This window comes from Cupressus sempervirens, chromosome 7 (assembly GCF_028749045.1).
Source record: "Cupressus sempervirens isolate cs-2001-9-10 chromosome 7, ASM2874904v1, whole genome shotgun sequence".
NCBI classification, from domain to species: domain Eukaryota; kingdom Viridiplantae; phylum Streptophyta; class Pinopsida; order Cupressales; family Cupressaceae; genus Cupressus; species Cupressus sempervirens.
The window spans coordinates 790,495,651-790,512,290 of NC_143124.1; positions in this window are offsets into that span (position 1 = coordinate 790,495,651).

A 16,640-nucleotide genomic window follows, 5' to 3' on the forward strand; every position below is an offset into this window, starting at 1 on the left:
TCCAAGAACATAGTGAAGGTAAATGCCAACCAAGAAAGCTCCAGCCACGGTGACCACAGACGGATCTCAAGGGTAAGAGTAAAAAGCACTACCACCCGACCGCGTGGAACCTAAATGGTCCACTCCCACCGCGCTGAGGAGATAGTCTCAAGTCCCAAAGAAGGTATCAAACACAAAACACAAGTACTCTCTAAGTTTGGGAAATCTTAAAAGTATACTAACTCAAAGGTTCCAACATAGATAGACATCTAGACCCAGAGGCACCACAAAGACACGTAGGAAACCTGCTATGCAAGCGGAAAAGTGTCATCACAAAAGTCGCGTAGAAGTTACCCGAGCAATCCCTTAGGAATCCTGGGTCCCTAGTGATTCTTGTGGCCACTAGTATCCTCTCGTACTGACGAGGCATACTGCGAAATGCAAGGTCATAACCAAGCATTCTCTCTACCCCATCCTAGCCTGTACTAGCACTCAAGGCATGGGAGAGAACATACAATTATCTTATTAGGTTCATTTAAGTCAGTATTTAGGTGAGATGTTTTCACTTGTTAAAACAACTTACAATGGGTTACTCCAGGCAGCCTCTTAGGGCCCCGATCCCCATTGCAAGCCACTTCCCGACACTACACATAGATAACCTACCCTAGGCTCATGAAATCAAAAATCAAAGAATCATAATAAAATCACCTCAGTCCTATACAAGCAACTGAAAAACATCATAAAAGATAAGCCACAAAAATTACATCAGTTCTTCATGAGCAACAGGTAAGCATCAAATAATAATCATATGATCACAACAGTTCTCTATCAGTAACTGAAGGCATCAATGATTAATCACAATACTGATCAAAGACTCCAAAATGGTCAAGTCAACACATGACATCATCAAGAACATAACAAACACTTCAATCCTCTCAAGCGATCGAAAAGCAATCCAAGTATAACTGATCGATGACTCAAAAATGGTTATCAAGTATAACTGATCGAGACTCGAAAATGGTTAAGTCAGGTATCTCATAAACATACACCTCAGCTTCACCCAAGAAGACTGAAAGCAATAACAACTAGTAAATACAATCATGTCATAGAGCACTCCATCACATTACCATGGTCGGGTTAAGAAAGATCGAGACTAAATCATCATGACATCACATTCACAACCCCGAGCCTCTGGTAACAACCTAAACTGGTCAATACTAGAACAAACCCCAAAACCTCAAAACATAGACAACAAAATAATCTCATAGAAAACAAGTCATCACATAGTTGGATCTGAACGATAATATACTGTTGAGTTAAGGTAAGATTTAAGTTCCAGTTTAACATCTATTTCAAGTAACTAAGTTTTCGCAACTACCCCTTACAATTAACCGATTTCTATAATAACCTCCATTAAATCAATAATCTAAATCTACAATTTAATCAAATAATATCTATTAATAATAACTTTAATTCAACTGATTCTAATTAAGTTAATAATTAAATTTGAAACGATATCAATAATATTTAATTAATTATTAATATATAATAATAAAATTTATTAACAATATTAATAATTAATAATTTTAATTCATTATAAACTAACTTTAATAACATTACTAATTTATTTCTAGAAATTAAATACAATTTATTAATAATACTATTTTTAATAAATTGTATTAATTATAATCTATTTTTAATAAATTAAAACAAAAATTAAAAATCATATTACAAAAAAAACTAACCCCTAAATGTCTTTTTTTTTTATAAAAAAAAAAAATATTATATAAAAAAAATGTTTTAGGCCCGCCGACCGGCAGACTTCGGTCTGCCGCAGCAAGGTACTGTTGCGTCAACAGTACTATTGTCGCGGCAGTACTTGCTGCGATGCAACATCATAGGAAGGGGCGGTGGGGGGGTGATGGCCCCGCCTCCCCAAACAATTAATTAAATTTTTTTTTTATAAATTTTTTAATTTAGACTTTAAAATATATATATATATATATATTTGCTTAAACAATTTTGTTTTTATATATAAAAATTTTTGCTTAAAGATTAATATTAAATAAATTAAATAAAAATTATATAATTATATATATATATATAATTATAATTATTATTTATTTATTTATTTTATTTATTTTATTATTATTTTTTTAAAACATTAACAATTGCAATCTAATAGAGAAAATAATTCCAACCCTACGAATTTTCTTTTTAATCTCAAAACTCTCCCCAAATCAATTCTCTCTCTACTCCATTTTAATTCAATTCTAAATCCCGATTTAATTTTGTTGAAGGATGTTCCTAAACAGTTTTTCAATCTAGATTACAAATGAAATCGAATAGCAAAAGATCCAGAACGAAGAAATGATACATTCAAGAAGACAAGATTCTTACAATCACGAAGTAGACAGAACATATTAAATTTCTTAAATCATTTAGGGGTCAAAATACCAGACCCTACCTGAACCTGATGCTAATACGCAATCCCCAAAATCTGTAAGAGAACTCGCTCCTCTTCAATAACTTTCTTCTGAAAATCTTTCCTAGAATTCTCCTTCTGAAATTTGCTTCCAAAAACTCTCTCCAAAATTCCTGTCTCCAAAATTCACGGTCCAAATTCGTGTCCCCCAAAAATGAATCCCAAAGTTGTGATAAGGAGTTTTCTCCTCAAATCGGGGCACTAATTGTGCGTTCACCCGAGAGGACTCTTTGCTCAACTGAGTTAACTCAAAATTATCTTTTATTAATCTTTGCTTTGTCTTTTTAATGCATATTAAATGAATCATTAAATAACTTTATTTAATTTTTCCACTTGACTTCTATTTTTAATCTTTATTACTTTTAAACCCATGCGCACTTTATGAAATTAAAATAACATTATAATTTCCTCTTATTTTATCTTTTTAATTAATTTCTTTATTTTCAACACATGCTCGCATCATGCAATCTTACAACTTTTTAATAATTAATATATTTTCACTTTTTAATTTATTTTAGAAACTTAATTGATAAAATATTTAATTAACTTAAATAACAATAATATTTAGCATTTATTTAAAAATGAACTCTAAATATATTATTATTAAATTAAATAAATATTATAATGTTCTAAATTATCCTTAAACTTTTATCTCCAAATTTAATTCTTTTTATTTAATTAATTTCTTAATTAATTAAATATAATCAAATATTAAAATATCATAATAATCTTCTATTAAATTAAATCATTAATTAATCATTTTAATTAATTTCTTTTATATTTAAACTCATGCTTAGATCATGCGATCTAAAAACCTTTAATAATTTAATATCTTTTCCACTTTTAATTTATTTAAGAAACTTTAATTGATAAAATATTTATTAATTCAATTAATAATAATATTTAGCATTTATTTAAAAATGAACTCTAAATATATATTATTATTAAATTAAATAAATATTATCACATTCTAAAATTATACTTAAAATTTTTATTTCCAAATTTAATTCTTTTTATTTAATTAATTTCTCAATTAATTAAATATAATTAAATATTAAAATATCATAATAATTTTCTATTAAATTAAATCATTAATTAATCCTTTTTAATTAAACTTAATTAATAGAAAATACATCAAGGACTCATAAAGCAACATACGAAAATCCATCATAGAAAAATACATACTAAATCAAACAAAAGGGTTTTAATCATGAAATAACATCATTTGATGCATTCGGAGGGTACTTAACTCAGATACTTGCCCTAATTATCAATTAGGACAATTGGCTAAAGGGTTTAGAAATTGGACTTAAGAGTTTATCTCCCCTCTCTTACCATTGAGATAATGCGATAGGGTACGCTCATCCTGGCAATTCAGGGAAGTCGATACCCGGTACCTGCAACCTGCATAAAATCCACGCATGTACAGTCACAATATTCTAAGCTAAATAGACAATGGAAAGAAGTGGTGCATCGTGTAGATCCTAACTAGCAGGTGACTACGACTCCCTTCCTTAACCACATCAGAAACACCATACATAAAGAAAACAAACACGCACACCATACACATGCAGTATGGGGTAAGTATCCATAAGAAAGCACATGTGATAATAAACCATATAACTAATCATCATTGATAATTGAAAATATTGAATAATCATCATACATGCATGAAATATAGAGTACCAAGTCATCTCATCATATAATAAATTGAGTGTAAAACAACATCTGATAATCTGAAAGTAATGCTACTAATCATCAAGTATAAAACTGGCCTAAAAGAGTTTGGCAATTAAAACAAAATGTAAACTAGGGGTAGGCACTACAGGATGGATAGTGGATGATAGCTTATCAAGTACTATGTCTTTATGGCTCACATCATACTAAGCATTAATGAGAAATTTTCATCAAAAAGGAAAAATTTTAACTTCATTTTCATCACAAATTCAGTATATCCAGAGCTAAGTGATTTACAAAGAATCTAGGTGATCTTGAGAAAAGTTTGCAGTGAAGTTTTTGAAGAATATTTTTATTAGTCTACCAAGCAATCCTAGTATCCACTAGCAATAGTAGCAAGGTGAAGAAAGATTCAGAGATGTTGGTGCATGGTGTCAAATGGAAGGTTCCAAACTTCAAGCTAGTGCCAGCAATTGTAGAATCACTGGACCCTAATGGAGCTTAGTCTCAAATTTTTCCAAAGGTACTTCTCATAAATGATATATGTACTCATTTTAAATTAGCTGTACAAGAAATTGGAACCCTAGAAATGGATAGTGCCCTAGCTAAACTGTGTGTGGATGGAACTCTCAAACTTGAGTATAAAAATTTAGAGGAGAAAGGCTTGACCCACATTCCACACCTGCCAAGAAGCTTCCAGATTAAGTGGATTAGGTATATTTTGAGCCTAGTGCACAATGGTCAGCTATGGTTAGAGTAGCCCATCTTGATAACAAAGAAGATCATTCATAGAATAACAAGTCTTCCTATGCTCAACAAGGTTAAGGTTACCAAAACCCTAGTTAGGATGAGCTACAAAAGAAAACCCTAGCTAAATGGGATGGTAGAGGACTAAAGATTAGTAATGTACCTGATGTGGAACTTAGGTTTGGTAGTCATATCATTGTGCATAAGATATATAGCTCTAGTAGATTGAATAGTGTGTCATCTGAGGCTATGGACTTAGCTTACAAAGTAGTAAACTCGCGTTCTATGGAATCGCAGAATTTGGCTGTATAGTCTAGGGCCAGTCCCATCAAAGAATGGTGCTGCTTTGATTCGGCGTAGTCGGCGTATGCACAGAACCCCACCTATCTCCTCCCGGGGCCCCTACTATTCTATGGTAGCTCATTGAACGAAGTGATGATGAGGCCCTACTATCTATAGGCCTGGTTATGTTGTTCAGCTTACGTACCCATATGCTTTGTTACTTTGCACATAGGTTATCTGGGGTTAGGTGCTAGGCGCACATGATGGCGAACCTTTGTTGGCACAGGCCTTTCCTCTCAGCAATAATGAATTGTCACCCACTAGCCATCTCTCAAGTTGAGTGTCGGAACTAGCTTCAGATGCGCTGTCCTGCCCCTTCAAAGTCAGGTTGGATGTTCTCTACCCTGCTTGCGGTCACCCGATAAAGATCTTCCAAGACTTTATCCTCCCCCATATATAGATTGCACACTTTCTACAAAAGGTATCCCATCAGCGAGAAATTATGATAGTTCGTACGTGCTTGTCCAACTATAGTTCTCGAAGCTCATGGTGCACTGCCTGAAACGCATATCGGCTTTCGCCTGGAAATGAAATGGTTGTCCCAGGATGAAGAGCAGGATTTCGATCAGAACTTGGAGTATGATTTGGAAGGTTTGATGTTGAAACAATTAAACAAGAACATGGAAAGTATCAGGACATCAAAGAATAATTTGTGTAAATTTGGCTCTTTGTTAACTTGTTTATTCTTTTATGTACAAAAGTTTCTCCCATCCAAAGGATTAGTGATATGGAGAAAGGATGCTCCAATTTTGTACCAAATTAATGAATTTATTGTAGAAATGGGTGAGAATTTTGATAGTATAATGGACAACTATTTTGAAGTTTTTAAGGAGAAAATGAATAACATGTTCTGAATTCCACCAAAACTAGTTGAAGACTATAAGGATAATGTTTGTTTCATGGTTGACTATGATAGGGTATATATTCAGGTAGTTAGGCCTAGAATTTTATGGGTGAAACCTCTTCCCTACAAGGTTAATATTGATGAAACCAATGAAATAATTGAAGCCCTAGTGAATGAACCTATAGATCCAAAGTTACCCATCTTTGGAACTTATGAAGAAGCAAAGGCTAGAATAGAGCTTGAGATAAAGCTACCTTAGGCAATGAACAAAGGTAAGAGGAAGATACCAAAGCTGAAAACCACACGTGCTCCTCTTATGATTATCGAGGGAAAAGGAGAAGATAAAGAAGAATTTGAGGATGAAGAGCAAGAATCTGGAAAGGAGGAAGAGCCTATAAGAAAGAAAGGCAAGGTGATTATCACCAAGCCACCTAAGGCCTCAATAGCTATATTTACTAGAAGATCTAAGAAGAAAGGAGATAGTGAGGTTGTGTTTAATATGCCTCCTCCCACTTTTTAGGAATGACTGAAGCAATTAAGAGTAGGTGCTACAAAGATAGCAAATGGAAGCAAGAAATCAGCCCAAACCCACACAACACTCAAAGTGCTTACAAGGCTTGAACATGGGATTTAGTCTACTTCTATAGGTGTAAACTCTTCCTAATGACCACTGAACAAGGTTTCTAAACCCAGCTTCAAGAAATAAGACTCAAGGCAAACATGACCCAACTTGGGCAAATACTACCAAATTCCTCCATAGTGGGAAAAACAAGGATTTTTCTAATCTAGGCCTTTCCACCACCATCAAGGCCTTGAAATAAATTATTCATAACCTAAATAAGGTAAGCCAACCATTGGTTGCACTCCCAATAACCCACAACTTATTTTTCTCAATTAGACCTAGTAGCCTATTAGGTCTCCTAAAATAGTTTTTGACCAATAACTCCAAAAATTACCAAAGGACCTAGGAAATAAAATGCTGACTAAAGTACGCTTTTCCAATCTCTAAAAAAATCCAAATTTTTAAAGACCAACTCCACTCAAGCATATCTCAATCAGCACCAAGTACACATGCCTAATTAGCCACTTTAGGTTTCATTTTCAAGGAAAATGATCAAGGATGGGTGCATGAAGTCAAATCTCCTCTACTAGGTTGTTCTTTAGTCTCAAATAAGGGCAAGTTCTCAAACTCTTTCCATCATCCTATCCACTCTAATCTCTCTAAAACAAGGTCAAATACATGAGGATATTTGACCTAGGGCTTGCTCCCAAAATTCACCAACTTGTCCTCTTGCTCCAAAATTGCAAAAATAATGTATAGTACATCCCTAACTTTCTCCATGCCAAAATGGAAGGAAATCTACTAGTGGAGAATCAGGTTAGGGACATTTTTGTGACTAAACCCTGATTTTAAGGGTTTCTCAGACCAGTGAGAAAGAAAAATTGATAACTTTTGAAAGGAGAATGATGGAACCTTCAAACCAAAGCCAAAACATTCTAGAATGATATTATCAACTTATTAGTGCAAAATAGTCATCCTCTAATCAATGAAATCCATACAACATGTGAAAAACAAAGAAATAATGTTGGAACAGTAGGTATTTTATTGATTTTGGAAGCAAAATATAGTTGAAACTTCTATATTCCTCCAAATTCAAATGGACAGAGCCTATATAGGCTATTTACAACTATTTTAACTAGCCCATGGATAGTTTTAGCCATTAGAGGTTATATTTTGAAAACTTGTCAAGAAATTTGCAAAGGTTGCTAAGCAACTTTTTGCAATTTTTGTGCTAAGACAAGATTTATTACAAATATGTTTGGAATTGGACTCTACAAACTCCTAGGGACCATACTAATGTCCTAAACACCTAGACTTTCCCACAAAACATGAAATTTACCAAAATTCCAATTTATTGGACCAATTGATGCCCAAGGCTTATAGTTACACCATGGGGTTTTGTGTCCATTACAAATGTGGATGGTCATAGGGAGATCATTAGATCTATCTCTAGATCTTATTACATCAAGAAAAGAAAACAAAAGATTAGGTTCTCCACACCATTCTCCCCTACATAAAAGGAACTCCAATATTTGGAGTGTTGAGAAGTGGAGGATCAATGCCATAGGCCTTAAGAGCCTTCTCAGTCATCCAAGTGGCATCTGCTATTGTTTGCCCCTTCCACTATACCAAATACTCATAATATATTTTCCTCCTTGTTTGCTTACTGATCCTCTTGTCCAAAATAGTTTCCACCACTGGTTTAGGCATAGGTGGTATGGCTTTCCTTAACTCCTTCTTGGGTTCTTCAAGTGTACCTACATCCATATCAGTTGAAAAAGTACCTTTGAAAGCATACAGGTCAGAAACATTAAATATAGGAGACAAGTTAATATTAGGTGGCAAATCAATTTGATAAGCATTTTTGCCACACTTTTTGACTATCTTGAATGTGCCAATCTTTTTCAGTTGTAGTTTTGTATGCATCTTATTTGGAAGCCTTCCCTTATTAAGGTGAACCATTACCATGTCCCCCACTTTGAACTAAAGTTCTTTCCTCTTTTTATCTACCCACTATTTATACTTCATGGAGGAATCTTGCAAACTGTCCTGCACCTACTAGTTTATCTATTTCATAACCTCTACAAAATCTTTAGCTTGTGCACTCCTCTTCTCCATCTCCTTAACATCTCTGAGTTCCAATGTTCCCCTTAGGTGTGTGCCATAAAAAACTTGGAAAGGTGTTAGGCCTATGCTCCTATTGATTGAATCATTAAAGGAAAATTCTACCTGGGGTAAAACACAATCAGATGAGACTTCATGTTTCTTGGAAAGGCACCTTAACATGTTTTCTAAGGACCTATTAGCTGCCACACTTTTCCCATCAGATTGAGGATGGTAGGCAGATGAAAAACACAAATTAGTTACTAATTTTCTCCACAAAGTTCACCAAAAATGCCCCAAAAACTTTGGATCCCTATTACATATTATGGATAAGAGCAAACCATGGAGTCTAACAACCTTTTTGAAGAACAAACATGCTATATGGGAGGCATCATGAGTAGTTTTGCAAGCTATGAAATGAGCCATTTTGGAAAGCCTGTCCACAACTACAAAAATGCTATCATAACCTAATTTAGTCCTTGGAAGTCCAACAAAAAAATCCATACTTACTAAATCCCAAGGCTTGTGAGGTATTGGAAGTAGTGTATAGAGTCCTTCATTTGATGTACCTCCCTTTTCTTGCTAACAAATCAAACATTCTTCAACAAACCTTCTGATATCAGTTTGCATTTTAGGCCAAAAATAAAATCTCCTAACTTCCTCTAGAGTCTTGTCAAATCCAAAATGTCCTACCAAACTTCCACAATGCTTCTTCTTTATAATATTATCTCTAATGGATCCCTTGGGAACCCAAAGTTAACCACCTTTGAAAAAAAGTCCTTGTAGAATGTAGTCACTAAATTCAGCATGATACCTCTCTCCCATGGATTTACAGACCTGGTATGTCTCCTTGAAATCCTCATCTTGCTCATACATGTCCTTCATTACATGGATGCCAATGCTTTCTAATTGAACTTATTGAATTTTCAAGTTTCTCCTACTAAGTGCATCAACAACCTTGTTACTTTCTCCCTTTTTTATTCTTAATAGTGAAGGTGTATGCTTGTAAAAATTATATCCACTTCATATGCCTATGGTTTAATTTTTCTTGCCTAATCAAGAAGCTTAACGCATGGTTATCAGTGTACACAAAAAATTCTTTAGGCAATAAGTAATGCCTCCATTTTCTAAGGGATTGCACCATAGCATAAAGTTCAAGGTGATATGTTGAATATGTTTTCTTGGCCTCATTAATCTTTTCACTAAAAAAGGCCACAAGCTACCCTCCTGGCTTAGAATACCTCCAATAGCCTTATTGCTAGCATCAAACTTAATTGTAAACAACTTGTAAAAATCAAGGAGCACTAAAATAGGTTGGTCTGCAATCTTTTTCTTCAAACATTCAAAGGAATCATTAGCCTCCTTAGTCCAAGAAAATGTAATGTCCCCATTTTAGCAGTTGACCAAGTGTGTGTGCGTTAGCCTTGTTCTACATGGTCCTGAGGGCTAACGAAGGGTTTAATGGGATCTTGGAGTGTTTTGGCCTAGTAATTTCCAGTTTGGGCCAAAACGAAGTTGATTTACTCAGTTTTAGGCATACTTACTATGTTTAGTAAGTCGACAGGACACAGTGCAGGACAATTTTGGTGATTGGATTCGATACTCCTCAGTGAGAGCTTTCTGATGAGCTATCACTCGCATTATTCGGAGTCCGATTGCTAATACATTTTAATGCCTAAAGTTTTATTAAAGTAACATCTAATTTAATTGTAAAATATTAAAGTGTTACTTTAATATTTATTTTATGGTGATGTGTACCCAAGGGATACATCAGGGGTATTTTAATATATGTTTTCTATATTACACATCTTTTATCCCACATTGCCCATATGAGTTGAGCGGACCCTTGGAAATAGAATAAAAGGAAGCATTTGTGGCTTCATTAGACAGGTTGAATATGAGAAGAAATTGGTGTGTGAGTTACAACTCTGTTCTTGGCATTTGAGGACGTTTATCCTCTCTTGTAACATTCTAGATGTCATTCCCTTGGGGTTTGGCCTTTAGAATTCTTTTTTATCAGGCATATTAGTTGCATTTCTGGCTACAGGCAGATTTGGTATTTTGCTCATATCTTCTTCACTACTTGTCCGACGCTTATGCCGCTTTGAGAGAATGATATTACGAAGGTAGTGGACTGATTGAAGGACAAAGTACTGTAGCAGCAAGTTTGAAAGCATGTGCTGGAGTATTATGTCAATAATGCTAAAGTAATTAGTGAGTTGATAAATCTGCCATGTATTTGGTTTTATGAATTCTAAAAATAACATTTATTTGGCTGTAGTTCATTTCCACTTTGCATATTATTGTAGTTTCTTTCTTGTTTATGTTGTATGATACCAATTTCATGCACAAACACAAAAAACAAATAAACGTTTGATTTTTGGAGTTATAAGGGGTTTAAAACATTAAACGGAGAAATAAGAGGTTGAATGCAAATTGTTTTACATAATTCCTTTCAGCAATTTGGTTTAGTTTTTGGGACATTCAGGGGTGCCCATTACAGTGGTATCAAAGCTATAAGTCCTGCCATCTTGTGGAGGTCTTATAGGGAATTTGGAATAGCCGAATAGAGGGAAAAGTGTTTGACAAAATGTCAAAACACTAAAATCAAAAATAAATAAAAAACACAGGCTAAGCCTTTATGTTTGAGCATGCGACAGGGGTCTTATAATTTTCACGATACCAAAGCAAGACAAAATAGGATTTCAGACTCACAAAGAAAACAGTCTAGTACATCTGTGCAGGTGGACATTGAATCCAACCATACAGACACAAAGGAGATATTCTTTGATTAGGACAATAATATGGGTGATCGAGATGACAGGAATACAGGATTAGGCGGAGGTGGAAATGATGGTCCAGATCAGGGGGAGGTACTATGCAGACAGTTACTGGATACATTAGAGTAGGGACAATGTATGCAATAGGAGCAGAAGAGGCGAATGGACATGATTCTATAGCTCATGGCTAGACAGATGGGTGTCAATATTAATACAGGTGATGCCAACAACAGAAATAATAACAATGAGGGAAACAATAAGAACGGGGGAAACAATAACAATGGAGGCCAAGGCAACAACAATGGTCCTGAGAATAACATTAATCGTAATAATGGACATGGAAACAATGGGAATGAGGCTGATAACTTTAGACACGTTGCACGCCCAGTGCAGACTGCGAGCTCGAGACCTCTTCTACCCACCTTCCCACCCAGAGATCCAGTTCAACTAGTAAACAAACTACAGATTACCGAGTTACAAGTGGATATTTCCCTCAGAGATTATATGGACTTGAGGACGAGACAAATGCCTAGAGTAGGAGGGAGGAATCAAAACTTTGAGCTGAGGAAGAAATTTGGAAAACTTTCTTTACCTTATTATGATCCTTCAGGGAAGATGACTGCACGAGCTTGGGTGCAGAAGGTAGATACATACTTGTAGCTAAATCCTATGCCTGAGGAGGAGGCTATCAAGTATGTGGTTGTACACTTGGATGGAATTGCACATGAATGGTGGTATCATGGCATGGTGACTTTGGGGCATAATCAGATTACATCCTATGAGGAATTCACCAAAACATTGATTGAGAGATTTGACACTAGGGATCCCAAGTTACATTTCAAGGAGCTAGCATAGTTAAAACAGTCAGGTTCTGTGGATGCTTACATTGCCGAGTTTCAACACGTGTCTGTACTTATTACTGATATCTCTCCTAGGAGATTGGTGGTGTTATTTTGTGATGGTCTTGCTGATCCATTACGAGGTTGGGTGAAGGGACATGATCCACTCACCTTAGCTGAAGCAACTAAAAAGACACGAGATTTAGCCCCTTCGGTATACAAAGGAAAAAACCATCCAAAAGATTCTTCCTACTGCAAGCACCAAGACAAAAAATCATTTTAGAAAGAGTATAGCAAACCCAAAGAAGGATCAAAAGGACTAGACAATGAAACCTTGAATGAACTTCGAAAGAAGAAGCTGTACTTCCATTGTAGAGAGCCTTGGGACTTATCTCATAAATGTTCTCTCAAGGCTAAGGCAAATCAAATGGAGTATTTTTCAGTAGAAGAGTCAGAGTCAGAGGGGGAGGGTCAGCACTCTGATTCAAATGAGGGTAACACTATAGAGGAGAGTAGCATTCCTAAGGATGATAGATCATTGGCATGCTTGACAGGGGCCCAAGAGGCAATCACATTTAAGATCAAGGGTACTATCTAGGGGCAGAAAGTGATATCTCTTATTGACACTGGGGCTACACATAATTTCATAGATGCACAGTTGGTAGCCAGGAGAGGGTTACAGACAAAGGAGCATGATGGGTTTAGAGTCATGGTGGCTAATGGTGATAAATTATTATGCACTCGAAAGATATCTAATCTTCGCATCAGGTTTGGAGATGGCTATGAGTTGGAGGATGAGTTCTATGTTGTGGACATGGGAGATTATGATGTCATCCTCGGCATGACATGGATGGCTTCACTACTTGAGTTCACACTCAACCTAGCAAAATTGGAGACGAGATTCTAGCATGAGGGCAGAACTGTGGTACTTAAAGGACTTTCAGATGGAGGTTACAGAGTAGTGTCCTTGAGGAGAATGCAGAGACTTTTTTGTCATGATGACATAGAATGGGCGATAGAGTGCTACATTATGCCAACTTCACCAGAGCCACAAGAAAAGAGTCATCCACCAGATGTCCAGAAGATACTTGATAGACATGCTAAAGTATTTAGCGATATTCCTCATGGGGTTCCTCCTGACAGAGGGATGGAACATGTTATTGAGCTCGAGGAGGGAGCCAAACCAGTTATGATTACTCCCTATCATCATCCTAAGAAACACAAGGATGGGACGATGCGCATGTGCATCAATTACAGGGCACTGAATAAGAAAATAGTTAAAAACAGGTATCCCATTCCTAGGATTGATGAGCTGATTGATGAGTTGCATGGGGCATGCTTCTTCACCAAAATTGATTTATGATCCAGATACCATCAGATCAGGATAAGAGCAAAGGACATTGAGAAAACAGCCTTCTAATGTCACTATGGCCACTTTGAGTTCATGGTTATGCCATTTTGTCTAACCAATGCACCCACTACATTTCAGAGTTGTATGAATTAGGTATTCAGGAAGCAGCTGAGGGGATTTGTCTTGATCTTCTTTGATGACATCTTGGTCTTCAGTAAGACCTGGGAGGAGAACTTACATCATCTGGAGGAGGTGTTATCTATTCAAGAGAGAGAGCCATTGTATGCCAATGAATCTAAATGTGAGTTTGGCATGACTGAGCTCCTTTACCTTGGGCATATCATTAGTGCAGATGGCATTCAGGTTGATCCCGAAAAGATTAGAGCTATTGTAGAGTGGCCTACTCCCACAAACCTTACACAGCTTAAGGGATTCTTTGGTTTATGTGGTTTTTATAGGAGGTTTGTTAACGGATTCTCACAAATTGCTACACCCTTGACAAATCTTACCAAGAAAGGAGCCTTTGTGTGGACAGGGCCAGCACAGAGGTGTTTTGAGCATTTCAAGCAGGTAATGTCTTCATGTCTAGTTCTAGCTCTACCAGATTTCACAAAGCCTTTTGAGCTTCATTTTGATGCATCAAGTGATGGGATTGGAACAGTATTGATGCAGGAGAAGCATCCCATTGCATTCAAGAGTAGGAAGCTCCGGGGAGTTGAGAAAAGTTATTCTATCTATGACTAGGAGATGTTGGCCATAATGCATGCATTGGCCAAATTTTGATCATATTTGGTAGGTGGATGTTTTGTGATCAAGATTGATCACAACAGTATTAAACACTTCATGAGCCAGCGTGATCTTAATGACCGGCAACAAAATGGGGTGACTAAATTGTAGGCTTATGACTTTGACATAGAGTTTGTCAAAGGTAAGAAAAATGTGGTGGCTGATGCCTTATCTTGGAGACCTCACTTATGTGCTCTGGTAGAGATTTCAGGAGATTGGAGAGATCAAATTATAACAGAGTATGTCGGAGATGCTTGGGCTTTTGGATTGATTTCAAGTAGGATACAGGATGATCGCTATGAGGTGATAGATGGATTGATCAGAGCTTAGGACAGGGTTTATTTGATTTCATCATCAAATTTGAGAGAGATGATACTAAAGGCATTTCATGATGCACCCACAGCTAGACATCCGGGGGTCTTGAAGACCTACAGGAAGATTCAAGAGTGATTTTCATGGAAAGGGCTCAAGGATGATGTTCAGAGGTATGTCAGGGAGTGTGTGGTTTGTCAACAGAATAAGGGAGAGCACACATTTCCTATAGGTTTATTACAGCCCTTGCCCATTCCTGATAAGAAATGGGAAAGTATTTCGATGGACTTCATCACTGGTTTACCATGAGTGCAGGGAAGGGATTGCATCTATGTGGTGGTGGACCAATTGATGAAGTTTGCTCACTTCTTTGCTATTCCGTCCACTTACATAGTAGCATAGGTGGCAGATCTTTTCTTTAGAGAGATATTCAGGTTACATGGGCTGCCCAGATTCATTGTCAGTGACTGGGATAGTAAGTTTATGAGTGTTTTTTGGCAAGAGTTGTTTAGGTTGTGTGGTATAGATCTTACACCTAGCACTAGTTATCATCCACAAACAGATGGGCAAACAGAGATTGTGAATAAATGGGCAGAAGGATATTTGAGGAACTATGTAACTACATAACAAAAGGCTTAGATCAGATGGTTGCATATGGGAGAGTATTTTTATAACACCACTTATCATATGTCCATCAAGATGACTCCTGTCATGGCACTCTATGGTTATGAAGCACCTAGCTTCATGGATTTAGTTTTGGGGGACAGTAGAGTGCCCAAAGCCAAAAACTTATTGCAGGATAGTCAAGACATCCTGAAAATGCTCAAAGAGAATATACAACAGGCCCAGAATCAACAGAAATTGTATGCTGATCAACACCAAATAGAGCATAGCTTCGAGGTAGGGGATATGGTTTACTTGAGGCTACGACCATATAGACAGTCATCGCTCAAGAAGAGTGGAGCTGAAAAGTTGAAACCTAGATTTTATGGTCCCTACAAGGTGATTTGCAAAGTGGGCAAAGTCACCAATGAGCTTGAGCTTCCAGAGGGCAATTGAGTGCACAATGTGTTTCATGTGTCTAGGCTTAAGAAAGCCATTGGTCAAACTGTAGTGCCTTCTGTAGATTTACCCCCTTTGGATGAGGAGGGGAAGCTTGTGTTAGTACCTGAGGCTATTTTGGACACTAGAGAGAGGAAGCTTAGAAACAGGATAGTGAAGGAGTATTTGGTCAGATAGAAAGACCTATCGGAGGAAGATTCTACATGGGAGAGTGAGCAAGTTATTCAGCAGGCTGGACTGAGATTGCTTGAGGACAAGTAATTTCAAGGGGGTCAGACTGTAATGTCCCCATTTTAGCAGTTGACCAAGTGTGTGTGTGCATTAGCCTTGTTCTACATGGTCTCGAGGGCTAACGAAGGGTTTAATGGGATCTTGGAGTGTTTTGGCCTAATCATTTCTAGTTTGGGCCAAAACAAAGTTGATTTACTTAGTTTTAGGCATACTTACTATTTTTAGTAAGTTAGCAAGACACAGTGTAGATCAATTTTGGTGATTGGATTCGATACTCCTCGGTGAGAGCTTTTCGATGAGCTATCACTCGCATTATTCAGAGTCTGATTGCTAATACATTTTAATGCCTGAAGTTTTATTAAAGTAACATCTAATTTAATTGTAAAATATTAAAGTGTTACTTTAATATTTATTTTATGGTGATGTGTACCCAAGGGAGACATAAGGGGTATTTTAATATATGTTTAATATATTACACATCTTTTATCCCACATTGCCCATATGAGTTGAGCGGACCCTTGGAAATAGAATAAAAGGAAG